The 16,679-nt window shown below is 44.4% G+C and overlaps 1 protein-coding gene across 8 annotated transcripts in view; it reads right to left on the reverse strand.

Moving 5' to 3' along the window:
- The window catches only part of GLI2 (GLI family zinc finger 2), a 194,597-nt gene that overhangs the window by 92,683 nt on the left and 85,235 nt on the right, over window positions 1–16,679 (reverse strand). Inside the window, exon 1 of one of the 8 annotated variants that reach the window (XM_071810867.1) lies at window positions 1,097–1,455. The exons of the other annotated variants lie outside the window; for them this stretch is intronic. The gene's annotated coding sequence lies outside the window, so the exon portion shown is untranslated. Of the gene's footprint in view, window positions 1–1,096; window positions 1,456–16,679 lie in introns of those variants that run through there. 8 annotated transcript variants of the gene reach the window in all.

Below are 16,679 nucleotides of genomic sequence, written 5' to 3' on the forward strand. Positions count from 1 at the left end.
ACTGGTCCTTGGAGGATACATCTGAGGCAGGGACTGCAAGTCCCCTGCAACTGAAATACAAACAGACAGGGCAAGACAGGCAAAAAGGACTCTCACCATGAAGCTATATATCTGGCTGACTATGAATACAGGACTACATACCATTAGCAGCCTACAGAAAAAGGAGTATAGCCTGAATTCTCAGAGGATACCAGCAATTGCCAGTATATAACCAGAGGAGCCAGTTTTTGAAGATGTGCACTGCATCCATTCCTTGGGGAAAAAAAAAAAATATTCCAAAAACAAAAGCAAAAAAAATCAAAATAAAGAAACAACCCCCAAAAGCCCAGAAGCACCCTATCTTAGCTGGTAGGAACCCACAAAAAGCCAAGCAGCACCAAGTCACTCACTCCTTTTCAAAGTCACAGATAGGAACTGTTTATCTCACAGGGTGACAATCACACCACCTGAACACCCACCATAGGTCTCTACATAAAGGTTTTTCCCTATAAAGACAATGCAGAAAGAAAGAGGAAAGATGAGGGGATCAGACCGGGTGGCCCAGCTCTCCTGCTGGGAAGAGGATTTTTCTCTCCTTTGACTATTCAGGAAGCCTGGAGAGAAACATTTCCTACTTGAGGCACTTGAAAGTGAGGATCCTTGGGTTGGGCAGAGTGAGCTCTGCTCCTGTGACAAAGCTGAATGCAGAGAGTAAGCGGATCTATGCTCATTAGTTTGCAAAAGAACAACTGAAAGATGTTCAGCAAGTTGTGGCTGGGATAAAGACAGTGCTATAGGTTGCTAGTTCACATTCTCTTCCCTTGCAAGACCTGCAAGCCACCAAAGAACACTGAGGGGATGCAGGCTAAGGTGATCAAAGATGTTCCTGCATGCAGTGCAATGCTAAGCTGTGGCATTCCTCACTGTTGGATGGTGCTTGCACTACGAAGATATGCCATTTCAGAAAATGACTGCAAATTCACGGAAGAAAAATCCAATGATGCCACCTGCAATTTGGACAGTCCTTGAACCTTGCAAGGCTGTGAGAATCCTGATGGAAGCGGTGTGGCGTGCTGGCTCCCTTCTTGCACACCTGCTCTGCAAACTGGGCACTTACCCTTGTCCGAAGTTGGAGCCAGGGGTAGACAGACCTTGACCTAAGTTGATGCTTCTGCTCCTGCACTGACGTTTTGTGGAGCTCCACTCCATGGCATGGCGGTGCGTGGATGCTGTTGGGAGGTTGGGGAGCAGTCAGATGGGCTGAGGGCAATGCCTGCTCCAGTTAGGTCTTTCTTATCTCCAGCATCTTTTGTTCAGTTAAACATAAGAGATACCCCATGGCTGCCCTTCTTTCCATCAGTGGGGGACAAAAACAGGAGAGAAATATTCCCAAATGCCTGCAGCGGCTGTGGCTCCTTCTTTGCTGCTTTTCTTGCTGAAGGGTAACTCCTTGCTCTCTCAGCGTGTTGCAAACTGCCAACTCTCAGCCCAAACCAGCTCTTGGTCTGGGAACTGGCTCCTTTGCACCAGCAGCGAGAGGCTCTGCCTCAACCCTGGATACCTGGCAAAGCTGACAGCCTCAGAAACACCCCTAGCTCAGATGTAAAGCGTTCAGTGTGTACCATGCTCCAGCCATGATGCCTGGTTATCTTTCTGCTGCTGCTGGGCTTCCAAAGCCCGGTATGTAAAGTCTCATCTCCACCAGTCCCCATTTGAGACGTCACAAGATTTAGGAAAAGAGGGTGGGAGCAGGCTGCAAGAATAATTAAATCAACTGAATTAACTGCATGTGTTTGGATGAGCTTTGGTTGAACAGCATGAAAATCCCCCTGTTGGCAGAAGACTAGCACGGATCTGATGTAGGGGGAAACACAGAGGCTGGTGAGCCCCATGCAGCCAAAAATGCGGCCCCCCGCCCTACGCTGCTCCGACATCTTAGAAATCTGCAAAAGCTATTTGCAGTGAGAGGCTTTCTTGTAAAACAGAAATGAATACCAGCTGCCCGGACAGACTCCGAGTGCAGGCTCCCTCCTTGGATGGGCTGAAATCCCCAGAGAAGTTGTCTGGGCTGGCGGGACGTGCCTTGTCTGTCTGTCTGTCCGGGGGAGACATGGAGAGCTACATAGTAAAAAGGCAGCAGTGTTTTCTTCCTGAGGTGTCAGTCTATAAGGAGACTAAGTGTTTTTTGCCCTCAGAGAGGAAAAAAAAGTCACTTTTTATCATCCCTCTTTTTAAAAAAATACGCCTCTTTTTAACCTGAAAACAAATCCCATTTTATTTTACCCAAAAAAGGACAACTAAGTCTTCATTTCTGGCCCAGGCGCCCACCTCAGATGTGTCCGTCCATCGCTTTCCTTCAAGCACAAGTGCATTTTTGCCCTGACGCCGGGCTCTGGCAGGGTCTGTCTCTTCTCCTGGCTTGCTGCACTCATTTCTTTTTTTTAAATTTACCTTGGAAATAATATTTCCTGGCAACATATTAATGCCCTTTTCAGTGTTCAAAAGAAAATCCAAACAGCAGCACAGACCAGAAGCCAACTGCCTGAGCAATGAGAGTGGTACCTGCTTTGTACCTAAATATTTATAACTTGCTAATACTGTCATTAATACTTAGTTTTATTTTACGTATGTGTTTTATCTGTTTAAAAACTTACTTGGCCTCCACAACTACAAAATGCCAGGGACTTTGGCCAGTGTTTTACTTCTCTCACACCGACAAAACAGACCTGACTTTGATTTGTGTTTATTTTTTTCACTGCATATGGACAAGCACAAACACACAAGAAAAAACACTGTTTGCTGCTGCTGCTGGTCTTCAGGACTTTCACAGTGACAGTATGGAGGGACACCAGGCTTTCACAGCTTTCCACCAGGGCTGAGCAAAGTCTGTCCGTGCCAAGGACAGCATCCCAGACCCCAGGGGCTCTAAGGTGACACAGCCATGCATCGTGGTGACCGTGAAAGGGCAATGCTGAGGTGCTGGTTTTAAGAATTTGCCTGCTGTGAGTTTTAACCACCAAAATTATTTGCAGGTGCAAACGGCAGCATGCAGCCCTCTACCACCCATGTTGTGAGAGAGTGGAATCCTGACGGCACCTGAAAGTTTTCGCATGAGTAGAAAGCCAGTCAGGAGCAAGACGGCTCTGAATGGTTGGCTGGAATCGCTAGCCACAAGCTGACCCGAGCGAGTGTTGCTCTGAGCTGAGCAGGGCAGAGTTTGGAGCCAGGCATGACCCTGAGGTGCAGCTGATGGCAGAGCTGGTGGCCCCAGGGGAGGCAGGAGGCAAACGCGGGGCTGGGAGCTGCTGCCATCCCCTCATGGCAGAGATCTCTGCAACTCACCTCACTTGTGCCCTCAAACTGTGGTGAACTTGAGGTATCAGGAATGCTAATCGCTGCTCAGCTGAACGTTTCCCTGTAATAACCTTTAATGACTCCGTAATTACTCTTTAAACCATTGACTTTGCAATCATTTTTTAATTCCCCTTTGCCACATCTCTCCCTGTGCTACCAAGCTGGAAGGCTGAACTGTAAGTGAATATTAGCCCACGAAAGCGAGGGTTGTACCATTACAGCCACGCTTAATGCAGGGGCTTTGAAAGAGCTGGGAGGGCAGGGGGAGGGGAGGGAGGAACAAAAAGCACAGCAAGATTTTTCCCCAAATTGGTTTCCTTCAAAACAAAGCCCTACCACTTTGCTAAGCTGCTTTAGGGAACATTTGGAAAAAGCAGGAATCCCTCAGCGACTTGCTCCGCTAACTCTGCAAATAGAGAGACTCCCGCACTGTGAGCACTGACTTTCAGCTGAAACAAATATTAGAAACTATATAGCAATAATCTGGGGAGAAGGCAAGTCCCTTGGTGAATGAACCCAGCTGAATCTGCCCACTGGAAACCAGTATTTCATAGGGAGGGAGGGCAGGGGATACAGAAGCAGTTAAAGAAACTTGAGTGTCCAAGACTCAGCGTGAAGCCAGCACAAAGCAGGCAGGGACGGGCAGTTTCTTTTCAAGCCTTCACCCCTAGGAACAATGGCCCTATTGCAACCACCCTTTGCTTTTCTTCCCGTGATTAACATGCAGCCCATGAGGGAAGAATAGGAATTTATTCTGCAGTTGAGATTCCAGAGGTGCTATCGGGTCAGGTGGCTAATCGTTAAATCAAACTGCTGTCATCTTCATTCAGGTCCTGTCACTCGGGGCCACGTTATTACTTGGGTTTATGCAAAATAAACAGCTTTGCTAAACATTCCTCTAAAAGAGGGTCAAATAAAGAAGGAAAGGAGGAGATACACCACTGGCATCAAGCAGATCCTGTGTTCCCTCCTACCCCCACTCCCACTCTGTCCTGGACTGATTAGATGGGGATGGGGGAAGGAAGGGTTTCTTCGAGTTTTTAGGCTTTTGTTTTTATCAGCAGGACATTTTTCCCTTTTCTAATTCCACTCAAGGCTCCTTAGTGAGTACTGTTAACTTATTCTTGTCTGGGTCTGGCTAATTCAGTTTCTTTCTTGAACTACATAGACTAACAATTCTGTATTTTCTATAGGTGAACTCAGCCATAAGAAATCTCTTATAACTCCTCCATAAAAGACAATCTCTCAGAAGCTTCCTTCAAGACACATATAGAGATACTTAATGCAAGGCACTCAGAAGGAATGTTAATTGTGGTACAGCACACACACATCTTTGGATCAATGGGTTATTTGGAAATCCCGGGCTTGTTGTGCTAGGCAGGTAGCTGAGGACGTCTGCTCAAGTATTCCCAGCCGCTAACAGGACAATTCCTTGTGAAGCGGTGGATGCACTGATACACAGTACATTGTGTCAGAAGGAGCACAGGGTGGGATCTTGCGACAAGAAGAGAAACGGCATCTCCTGCCTCCCTTGCATCACTTCCAGTGTGGTTTCAAAGAGCCCATTTCCAAAGATATCCAACTGCATGAATCCAAATACTGGCTCATCCCAGTCCCTCCCACTACAAGGCACCACAGTCAGGGACCCTTCACAGAAACTGTCCCAGCACCACGCTCGTGTGATGCGAAGGGCCACTGATCCTGCATGGCAGCCTGAAGTCCCCCAAACAGCCAGACACAATGTGTAAAAGTGGTTACCTAAGAGCAGAAATGCTGCCTAGGTACAGGAGCAGAACGATACCCACTCAGAGCAAGGCTGACTGCTGTTCCAGTTTCTCCAGACCAGCAGCAGGCAAAAATAAGAAAAAAAAAAAAAAAGTCCCACCCTCATGATTAACATTCATCTGCTTTGAAAGAAACTTCTTAAAATATGTTTTTGTTCTCTGTGGCTTGTCGATCCCAGGCAAAAAGTCAAAACTGGGATTAAAACTGAAGGGCCGTAGCCAGGAGACTGTCACTTCTGGTTTCTCTGCCCTCAAGGATTAAAAAGTTACTTTTAATTAACGTTGTTTCAAGATGTCAAGCCTGGCGCAGCTGCCCCAGCACAGTTTCCAAAAGCTGGTGAGTAAGGTGAGCACACTTGGGCTCTTCCCGCACCGTACATCAGCCATCCCCGGGGCACGGTGCTGCCTGCGCAGCCGGGACAGTGATGTCTCCGTGCACTCACAGTGGGTCTGTCTTGGGTGGGTAAACTCAGGTAAACTCCAGCATTGAAATGCACTCGTTCAGCCCGAGACACCCGTGCACAGGTTGAGCTCCGGCATCTATTGCAAAAATATTTTCATTGCCCAGGCTCCCCCGGAGGGAGGTATTGATCCTTCCCGAGCTCTGAAAGCCTGTTTCATGTGTGAAGAAATCCCCTCCTAGCCCAAACATCAAAACATCTAAGCGTGAGTCCAGCTCTGCCGAATTATGCCGGGTTATTCCTGGACTGTACACAAATTGGATGCTAAACACACACCGGGGTGTATGACTAACACATGTCGCTTCCTTCCTGCATGCTCTGGCAGCGAGTTCAGTTGAAACAGGACTGTCTGAAAAATTCTGCCCTGAAAGGTCAGACACAGAGTGTCTCGGTCCTTCTGGAGTTTCACAGAGAATCTGGTATGAGGGAAAATTACAGCAAGCAAAAACTGAAGCAGAAATTTGACCACAGCCCTGACCTCTGATTGAAAATACCCCATTGCTAGTTCAACCACAGGCAGACAGACATGATTTAATCCAACTTTTTCACTCCTCTCATTGCATGGAGCAAGCTAGCTCTTTTGATGCTCCTCGGGGCTATAAAACATTTTTTATCCACCCACGATAGCCAAGGTACATATGCCATAACCACCAACTATGAATTTATTCAAGGTGTGCTTAGAACTTGACAGGGCTAATAAAATGCGAAACAGCTTAAGATGCCCTGGAACGTTTTTAAATTACATGTCCAAGGAATCATGTATCTGTTCAGTCATTTAGGGAAGAGGATAATGCAAATGTGCTGGGGAGCTCCCTAAACAAAGACTTGAGTGAAGTGGGAAGACCAGGACAAGGTTTCCCACTCCCAGAAGGATGGTGAAAACCAAATTTTGAATTGCATTTTCCACTGCTAAGTCAAAACTTGGTGCATAGGTGATGGAATGGTCCTGCTGCCTGCTCTGCCAGCAGCCACGGAGGGGGCCACGAGCTCTGTCCTGCCGAGCTGGGCCAGCACCTCCCTGACACTGGGGCCATGGGGCCACAAAAACTGCACATCTAAGCCCAGGCTGCCTCCACCCCTCCTGTCAGTGACACGAGGAGCACCGCTAGTGCTTCACAGATCAAAACGGGAATAAGTTGGTCACCTGTCACCTCAGCATAACCTCCCAGCTGAGGGATTGACAATGAGAGCTGTCAGAGGAGCCGATTTCCCACCCTCTGCCAGAGGGAAGCAAAAGGGCTGAATCTCACCAAGTGCTCAGGAAGAGCAGGAATCAAAGCCAGCCAAGGAGCAGGAAGGCTGAGAGGCACCAGCGCGAGACTTCGGTGGCCCAAGAACAGAAGAGATTTGAGTTCTCTGTGAGTAAAGGCCAGTGCAAAGATCTCACCATTAAAAAGTTGCACAATGTTACATTTTTTCTCTATTTTGCAGGGCTTGTACATCACAGGAAATAAGCTGTATAAACTGTCTCCCATATAGGCCTGTCCATTTGCAAACAACTGACAGTAAAAGTAACTGATTACAATTAAAGCAAGCAAACCCCTTCACTGCTGTGAGGCAGGTGGCACAAGAGAACTTACCCCTGTGCATAGCATGGAAATAAATGTTCACCAGCTTGGGATCATCTCATTATACTGAACAGAAGGATTGCAGCCAATTGAACACATTAAAAAGAGGGGATAGAGAGACGGGGGAAGAAAAACTAAAACGCAAACAAGAGAGAGAGTGATCCCATTCATCTATAGATTGTTGAGGGTCGACATAATGAGTTCTGCAAACTGGACCAAGCAGCTCTGCAAGGCATTATTGCTAGTAAATAAATCACTTAGCAGGAGAAGAAAATGCATGTATAAATCTTCTGTGCTGGTAGAAGGCATGTTTCACTAGCAGCTACCTCCTGAATAACATGCCAAGAAAGGCAATAGAGAGAGTTTGTGAATGCATGTCCAAAGCTTCTTAGCAAACTGTCATATTGATCTAGCACAGCCTAAGGAAGCCTAAGAAGACTCAAGGAGTTTGGGCAAATGCTTGTATTAGTGTTCCCTTCCTCTTAAGAGTTTGCTGAGACAGCACTTCAGTGTTTCCCAAGTAGTGCACCTCCGACCCTGGCAATCCATCAAGTGAATGCAAATTGCGGACCAGACAAAACCAGGCAAACAGCAATGCTGCTTAATAATAATGTACTCCCAAAGAGAAGGACTTCCTCTACAATGATTGCTGTGTACACATTTAAACTAAACACCCAAACTTCTTATTAGCCTCATCATGATTTGTGTTTTTGTTCCCTTTGAAATGCCCCAAAGTAAATGGTACAAGTTTACTCAAGGCTAACCTCAAACAGTAGGTTTTCTGAACTGTGCAAACGAACAAAAGTTGAGCTATATATAGATGGCCCACGTTTATTATAAGTGCCTTTTGAAAACCAACACCCAGCAAAGTAGAGCTAAGCAGTATGTTTAAAAAGAAAATAATCTCGATAATCACCACACTCTTTGCATTCGGCCTGACTGGCCCTAATTTGGTGAGGATTGTCCAGGACAATGCCATGGGGCAGCTTCCCTAAAGGTCCATCTCCAGCTATGTAATTAGTGGGAGCCAGCTCAAGTCAGAGGAGATGTTTTCCTTCAGCTCTGCACAAGGTGTTCCTGCTGCCAATATTGTTTCTCAGAACCGTTCACACTCGGGGGAAGAAAAAGAAGGAACAAAAGAAAAAGACAGAGTGCTTATTTATTCATTGCATGTTAAACACTGAAAGTGGTCCCAAGAGCACAGGGTAGCCCAAAATATCACAGATCCAGGGCTGACCTTCTGCAAAAGTACTTTTGATGCAGCTCTTAAGAAATGTGGTTATCACAGAGTGTTTGTTTTAAACTCTTGTTAATGGATCGGGCAGACCTACATTGAGAAACCCACTAAATTATATTTAACCTTGTTAATTTAGCTTGAGAATTAATGACTATATTCTAATGAGCTTTCCGATCACTGCTTTTCATTTGGATTTGCAAAATCCCTTCTGTGCCATGGAAGTTTCCTTATCTGTTATAACAGGAACATTCCCAAAGTATCCAAGTGCTTAGGTTTGGCTTGCCTTGGACCATCACTACTGCGTTTTTTAGCTCAGAAAAGAAAAACACTGCCACACACATGCTCAGATCTGTCATGGGTTCACAGGAAACGTGCATACGCAGACGGAGAACAGAGTGTGTGCTGGCTGACACAGACTGGCAGTCGTGCCCCTTGTTGGAAGGGATCAAAATCAATTTTCTATGGAGTCAGGCCAAACCCACCTATGAATCATTGCCTTCAAAGACCCAATTGCAACATGTGTGTAGAAGTCCTCTAAGGCTACTGAGGCTGGAGTTGCATTGTAAAAAAACCCACACATACCCACAAAATACATTAAAAAACAATCAGTAGATCAATTAACAAGCAAATTAACAGAATCTGGTTTCACTCCCTGTATTCCCAGCCATTTGGATCTTATTCTGGAGCACTTTGGAAATCTTCGGTGGTAAGCACAGTCCATTCACAGTTGCCTGTAAAGTGGTGCCTGTTGGCATCTGCACACATGAAGGCACAAAAATACCAGCTCCGATACAGAGCAAGGCTGATACACTGCAGCCACAGAATTGTCACCCTGTGGTGTCAGACAACACCATGGCAATGTACTCCACTGATGCCTGTGTTTAAGGACAGTCTAGGTGTGATTGCTCCCATCCTGATCACTTGGTCATGCAAACTCACTAGAAGTATCACCGGAGCTAGACATCAAACATCACTGCAGGAGCACTGCCAGAGCCAAGAAAAAAAAAACAAAAAACCAAAAAAACTGATATTTGGTTTCATAAGATGATTAGAGCTGATTCTGAAGTAGCTGGGCCAAAAGCATCAGGGCTAATTATGAAATAGCAGGGCTTTGCCCAAACATATCCTGATGGTGGGTTTCAACATCATCTCTGCGCATCTTTCCGTCATGAACAGTGAAACTGGCAACCCATTGGAGACTCTGAAGAATAAACATTATGCCAGGAATAAACTATGACCAAAATGGCCATCATACCCCAAGCACACAACAGAGCAGAAGAACAAACAGCAATGGCCTTGAAATTGGCCCGTACTTCAGTCAAACCCAACGTCATGGAGCTTCCTTGGGCTGCAGCCACCAGTCTGGACTGCTCTGGAAACCGCCCCAGCACATGAGCTGGACCTGCAGTAGTGAGCAAGTCAGTGGGAATGAGACAACATTTTTCTGGCCTTGACTTAATGGGTGTAAATGTGTTTACGTGTCTTTGCTGCTGGTGCTGCTAATGTGTCTGAATACCACAGTTCCCAAGCAGGAAGCCATTGATGACTGTGTGTGTGTAAAGCATCAAATAGCCTGTCTATGGCACACCATTCAGTATTACTACGAGCTCAGCATCCAAATTGTCTGGGAGAGTGCCTTTGAGGCAAGCCACACTCCAAATCTGTACCTTCGTCATAGAACCATAAGATCATTTTGGTTGGAAAATACCTTTAAGATCATCAAATCCAAATATTAACCTAGCAGTGTCAAGTCCACCTCTAAACTATGTCCCAGGGCAGGTTGAAAAGGATGTAACAGAGCCTCACCACACTCATGGAAATATTTCAAGAGCATTTTAAGAGATTTTTAAAGTCAAATTTGAGATGCTGTCTGTGCTGTTTTCCAACAGCTTGTGCCTCATGCTGTTGAAACACTCGGCATACCTGCTTCAAGCCAGACAATCTAGAGTCGTAGAATCATAGAATGGTTTGTGTTAGAAGGGACCTTCAAAGATCATCTAATCCAACACCCTTGCTCTAGGCAGGGACATCTTTCACTAGACCAGGTTGCTCAAAGCCCCATCCAACCTGACTTTGAACACTTGCAATGGTGGGGCATCCACAACTTCTCTGGGCAACATGTTCCAGTGTCTCACCACCCTCATTGTGAAAAATATCATTCCAATGTCCAGTCTAAATCTACTTTCTAACCGTTTAAAACTGCTGCACTTTTCCCTTGTAAAAACTCTCTCTTGTTCTTTCTTATAAGCCCCCTTCTATGTCATTGCCCACCATCTATGTCATTGAAGAAGATATTAAATAATACTGGTCCCAGAAGAGACCCTCAAGGTACACCACTCAAAGGTAGTAATGAACAGTTCTGTTCATTTTGTCAGTGTTTCTCACTGAAAAACCTCTATTGCAGAACTGTCACAGGCATCCATCCATGCCCCATCCTGGCACAGCCATTTTGGACTGGGAGGTATCCAATAAACTGGTACTTCATTTTCATTTATCTTTTTGACTGAAGCGGTCACAGAACCATCAAAGTAGCTCAAAGCTGAATCTCTAACATGGCTGCTGGACAAGCTCATTTCTTCCTTCTCATTCTAGGATCCAATGGTAATGCTGGCTCACTGGTTGTATTTTGTTTTCTTCACTTTATTAAAAGCCATTTAGAACTAGAATAGGCAGGGATACCTGTAGCTGATGCATACTCAGGTCTCCTTCAGAAGTCATAGCTGACATTGCCCATGGACCATGCAGGACCAACCACAGTACTTTTCTTTGGTAGCTCACATAGCAGAGGTGGAAAGTGCAAGTTTGATCAAGACAGGTACAGAGGCCAAGGATGTGATTTGCATTTGACAGTTTGACCCTGTTTACATGGGGGCCCCCTTGGAAAAGCTCTATCTGAAAAATTAAACCTTCTGAGCTTGAAGAGATTTCACAGGTCTTCTGTACAGGAGATTAAAATGTTTGCACAAATTACAAATTGAATAAAGCTTTTCCAACATCTCAAAGTTTTAATTTTTGCAGACACTCTAACGCATGGCTGCACTTACAACTTGCACGAAATAGATCTACAATACAAATTACAGTGCATTCTTTAAGAATTAGTCTCTTTTTCAATACAAACAAACAATCTGTTCTGTAACTAGGAGACAATCTCCTCCATTTTCTCTCTCCCTCTTGTTTTGTTTTAGGCTGCTGCCGAGAAGTAATGTCTGTGCAGAGCTATGACAAAATTGTCCTATACAGCAGAGACACCAAAGTCATAAACTGAATTCAAAACAAGGAAATAAACAAACAAAAAAGAACCACCAAAGGAAATGAAACAACATTAATGTTGTTATTTTAAATTTGGGTTTCAGAAGAGTTTGTGATGGAGAGGACCTTAGTGTGGCATACTGAGCTTAGTAAAAGAACTTGGGACAGTACAAGAAGGCCAGAACAACCCAGGGAAGAGTGACAAGTCCTTATGCTGAATGATTCCTCTCTCCATCTGGGCACTTCCACACCAGCACCAACCTGCAACACCTCCTGGGTCCAAGCCACAGCCTGACCTGGCTTGGGCACATACAAGCATAAGCAAAACCATAGCCAAATTAATAACCTCACTGCTACCAATTGTGATCATATTTTTAAGATGTTCCTTCAGTCTACTCCAAAGGAATCACTACAGCACTCGATGCTTTACCATTTCTGCAGCAGGTCCCCTGAGCAGAGCTGGACTGGACAGCCCATTTTGGGGTGCTTTTTGGGGCTTTGGGTGCTGCAGGTACCCAGCCACAGACAGGGGCTCTGCTATGAGTGGCAGAAGCCACCTGGCTTCCTGGGCTCCCCAGAGTGATGCCCAGGAGTGTGAGCAATGGCATGGTGACTTAACAAGCAAAAGAGACCTGGGCAACAGCTCCAAGGGACTCCCTTGAAATTCTGCATCCTGATTCTGGAGCAAGAGGTGACAAATAAAACTGTGGTGTTGAGTACTAGAGATTTGCCCCGACTGAAACCCATAGTCGTGCAAGAAACGGGATGGTCTTTGGAAACTCAACTAATACAAAATTCCAATTTATATTGTGAATCAGGTGTTACAGTTGAGTAAGGATTTCTGAGTTTGACCCAGAACCCACCTCACTTCGCATATGCAAATAGTAGCTTACACAAGCACGTAATTCTCATTGTACCTTTCAACACACATGCTGCTTATTTCTGCCAGCACCTGATGCTATGTTAAAGTGAATTCAGTTTCTATCACTCTCTGGACCCCTACTACACAACATGAATAGACAAAGCATGTAGTTAGAGTCAAATTTCTATCTGATGGCTACTGAAAATATTTTGTTTGTTTTGGAAAGGGGGGCGGGGGGGGTGGAGAGTTTAGTTCAAGAACAATGTTTATTTTCAGCAGCCTGGGTAGAACTGCAAAGCATTTCAAGAGTAAAGAATATTTCTTTGTTAAAATCTTTAAGCAAGCCTCATAGCAGTGAGCTGATGATAGGGTAACATTCCTCACTGCTAATTATAAGCAATGTATTAAATTTCATTCAATAATAAAGTAGCATAGAAACACAATGAAAAAGCTACTGCGCAGCTAGAATACCCCAAGTTGTTAATGAAAATTAGCTAAAATAACATACTGGTTTGGTCAAATCAGCGGACATAAAAGATGCATTTATATCAGAACTGTGCACGGAAAAAAAAGATGATGACAATACTATTTCTGTGGAATACTAAATGATTAAAGGCAAAAAATATTTCTGTATAGCTGGGAGAAACTTCTTATGGCCTCAGCGCCTACAAAGCATACTGCGTGAGCTCTGATAAAGAGTCTTTATACAAGGAAAAAAAGTCCCTGACAGCAAAGATTCTCCTAAGAACATATACACACAAACTCTTCTGATTCAGAAAGCCTCTAAATATACATCGCTAGTTCAGTTAAATGGAACAACTGGCTCAATCTCTGGGCTAAAAGTTACCTTTATTGTCATGTAAAAAGAACAGCAATTTGTAATGAGAAAATACTGATCTCCATGAGGTGAATGTAAACAAAGATTAAGAGGCAGCCTCAGCCTCTGGAAACCTGGGGGCTCAAAGGGATATTCAGGGGATAAGTATTTCAGAGCAAAGTACAAAGACACCATGGCTCATCTCACCCACAAATCGGTCTCTGAATAAATGTCGCTGGGTTGTCTCGGATGCATGCCGATTTCTAGCTACTGTTTAATGGGACTACTTGTTACTACTCAACAGGAATACTTATAACAGTTTTGCCCCTTGAGACTTGAACTATCCAAGTTTAGATGGCTTCCAAGATGTAGTTTTTCACGTTCTTTGTCCTTAGTATGCCACTCCAGATTGGTACCCATAATCCACAGATACAGAAGGCACTAACATGCAAATAAAATCATTACTACCAAACTGAGACAGCTTTCTGGATGATTGTATATTAATACTAAAAAGTTGCATTCACGTGCAGCGCTAGGACTGTACTCCACAATTGCTTAAACCTCACAAATTCTCAGTAAGAAAATCCTTTTTTTTCCCTCTTTGTTTGACAGAGAAATAGCAATAGTGTTTTTTCCTCCCAAAATTTGTCTGAAAGGCTTGCCTTGGTAACTGGAAGCACAATCCAAATGGTTCCCAATGCTCTTGTAGGTCTAATATCATGTTGAAAATAGGTCCTAGTCCAACGCTTACTGAAGTCAACAGCTATAAACCCATACAATAACAGCTTTCCAAGGCACTGCTAAAGTATATAAACACAAAGCTGTAAGCTGTGGCCAAATGAGGAGCTAAATTTAGGACTCCCAGCACTTCCCAGTCATTCTGTTGTCACTACCAAGCAACTCCTGATCTTACATAGGAAAACAGTAAAAAGTGACCTTTTTTGCAGTAAGGAAGGGCAACGATGCGACTGCAGCAGATCAGGAATGTCAGGAACAGTGAGCAACTGGCATGCGGGGAGCTGCTGCAGCAAAGTGCCAGGGTGGGCACTGCCCAGCACCAGCTTCTCCTGTCCACCAGGAGAGCATGGGTGAAACGGGAGTTTCCACAGAGCAGACTGTTTGCATGGGCTGTCCCACACAGACCAAAGGCTAGTGTGATTCTCCCATGCTGGAGGTCACAACCTGGTCCAGCTCCAGCAGTAGTCCAGGCAGCAGCTTCCCAGGCATTCAGCATCCCTGGTTCCTCTCACCAAACACACCCATGCTGACTCTTCAATGCAAACCACTTCGAGCATGCAGCCCTGGGGTGATTTACCAGCGCTGCCATACCTTCTGAGGCTGTTGGCTACACCAGCTGCAGCCCACTCCCAGCAAAGACGGAACAGAAGAGTGGACATAGCCACCATCAGAAGTGGATGTGCAATAATTGTAAAGTGATAGCGACTTCACTGGAACTTGGATTAGGGAGGTTACAACACGACTAATTACTCAGAGAGCTCCAGTACTTGTAAACATGGCTTCTGAAAGTTTAATGCCAGATTTTCTTAGTCTTTTGTATGAATTTGGGATTTTTTTTTTTTTTTTCACTGCAGCTGCCAAAATGCTAGCTGTTGACAAACTAGTCGAAGCGCTACCAAAGCATCTATCATGAGCTGACTGCATACATCTGAACAGATACATACCTCATTAATGTGCTATATTTCAAGCTAGAGAAAACAATCCATGTCGAGAGACTATAAACCAGAAGTACAAATGATCCAGGTCACCTATGATGAATATAACCAGTGTTACATGAAACATGACACATGGGCTCTCTCTCCTTGGGGTGGGGGGGAAAAAAGGGCTCCTTCTTCTTATCTATTCTTCTCCTCTGAAAGCTGATGGAGCCAGGGAGAATTTTCAGAATTTTTTTCCTTACTGTTTTGTGCATAGGATGTTTTCCCCTCCCACCAGACACCACCTGTCCCGCAGGAACATCAAAAGAAACAGAGTTTGAATCCAGATTAGTCTGTAAATCCAGGATTAGGCTGTTGGGTAAACTAAAGAAAAGGGCTCCATTTGAGAAGCAGAGGATCTGAGCAAGAGTCTCTTGTCTAGTTGTCCATTTCTAGTGAGATGAAATAATATGAAAGGACATTTTTCTGGCCAGAGTCTGATTTACCCCAAACCAGAAACTCAGAAGCTTGGCCAGGGGCAGAACTCCCTCTTCTCCCTCCCCAACACAGAGACCGCAGTTTTGGTGAGCTGCTGAAATCAAAACATTTGACTAATTCTGATGACTTAAGGTTCAGCAGTTAATTTAAGCCCCCTGTTGAAGCAGAGGTCGGGTAAGACTTGGTTCTATGTGGTTTGCTTGATTCCATACATTTTTCTGAATAAAGGAGCAATTTATAATTTCGATAAGTTTTCAGCCTACAAGTACATCCAGAAAGGTTCAAGTGAAAAAAAAAAAAAAACCCAACCCAGTTCATAAATTACTATTATAGAAGGAATACACGACAAGCAGTGCTCTCTGTATATTCATTAGCCCATGCCTACTTTGGAAACTAAATCTTGAGAGATTTTATAATTCATGCCTTCATGCTCATCAAAACCTTTTTTTATAGCAATCACGTTTTTGACAGATTCCCTCCTCCCTTCATTTGAAGTAAGCAGAGTTATGGAACAGTCACACTACAAAAATACCTGCAAAGTAGCAGCTGCCCAGGAAAAGGCCTAGATATAATATGACTGCTGATTTTTGAACTGCTATGCATGCTGTGTATGCCTGGAAACATAACAAATGTGCACGGCTTGGCTTGTAGCACCTAATTTGCAATAATATTGAAGTCCCCCACAATAACTCATTTACTCTTATAATAAATATATAAAAAAAGACAAATTGCTACATTGAACATGCATTTTCTTCACTGCAAGTAGCTGCTACCCCAGGGAGAAAGCCCTGTGCTGCTAACTAATAGTAAATCCTTTGGAAAATCATGTGTCATAATGATGGACAACCAGGGAAAGGGTATTAAATAGATTTAGAGGTTAGATACTCTAACAAGAACAAAAGAGGCCTTTTGCAAGCTAGTACCAATCAGAGCTGGCTCATTGGTATGATTAGCACCAAGTCCACAGAAAGTTCCATTACAAGACAAGACAAGAGGGAGAACTGAACCGAAAACCTTTCCAGGAAGATCAGTTAGGGATTGGCCAAGTCCGCAGAAGATCAGTTAACTTCCATGTTCTCAGGAGGCTTCAGGAGACATCACGGTCTCTTCAAACTACGTTTAGGCAGGGGTGATTTTGTTCCATCTTTTCTTTTAGCTATTGGCATATCATTAGCCAAAGCACATCTGAGACAGGATGTATCATGATTATATGAT

Source organism: Patagioenas fasciata, chromosome 7 (assembly GCF_037038585.1).
Source record: "Patagioenas fasciata isolate bPatFas1 chromosome 7, bPatFas1.hap1, whole genome shotgun sequence".
Taxonomy (NCBI): domain Eukaryota; kingdom Metazoa; phylum Chordata; class Aves; order Columbiformes; family Columbidae; genus Patagioenas; species Patagioenas fasciata.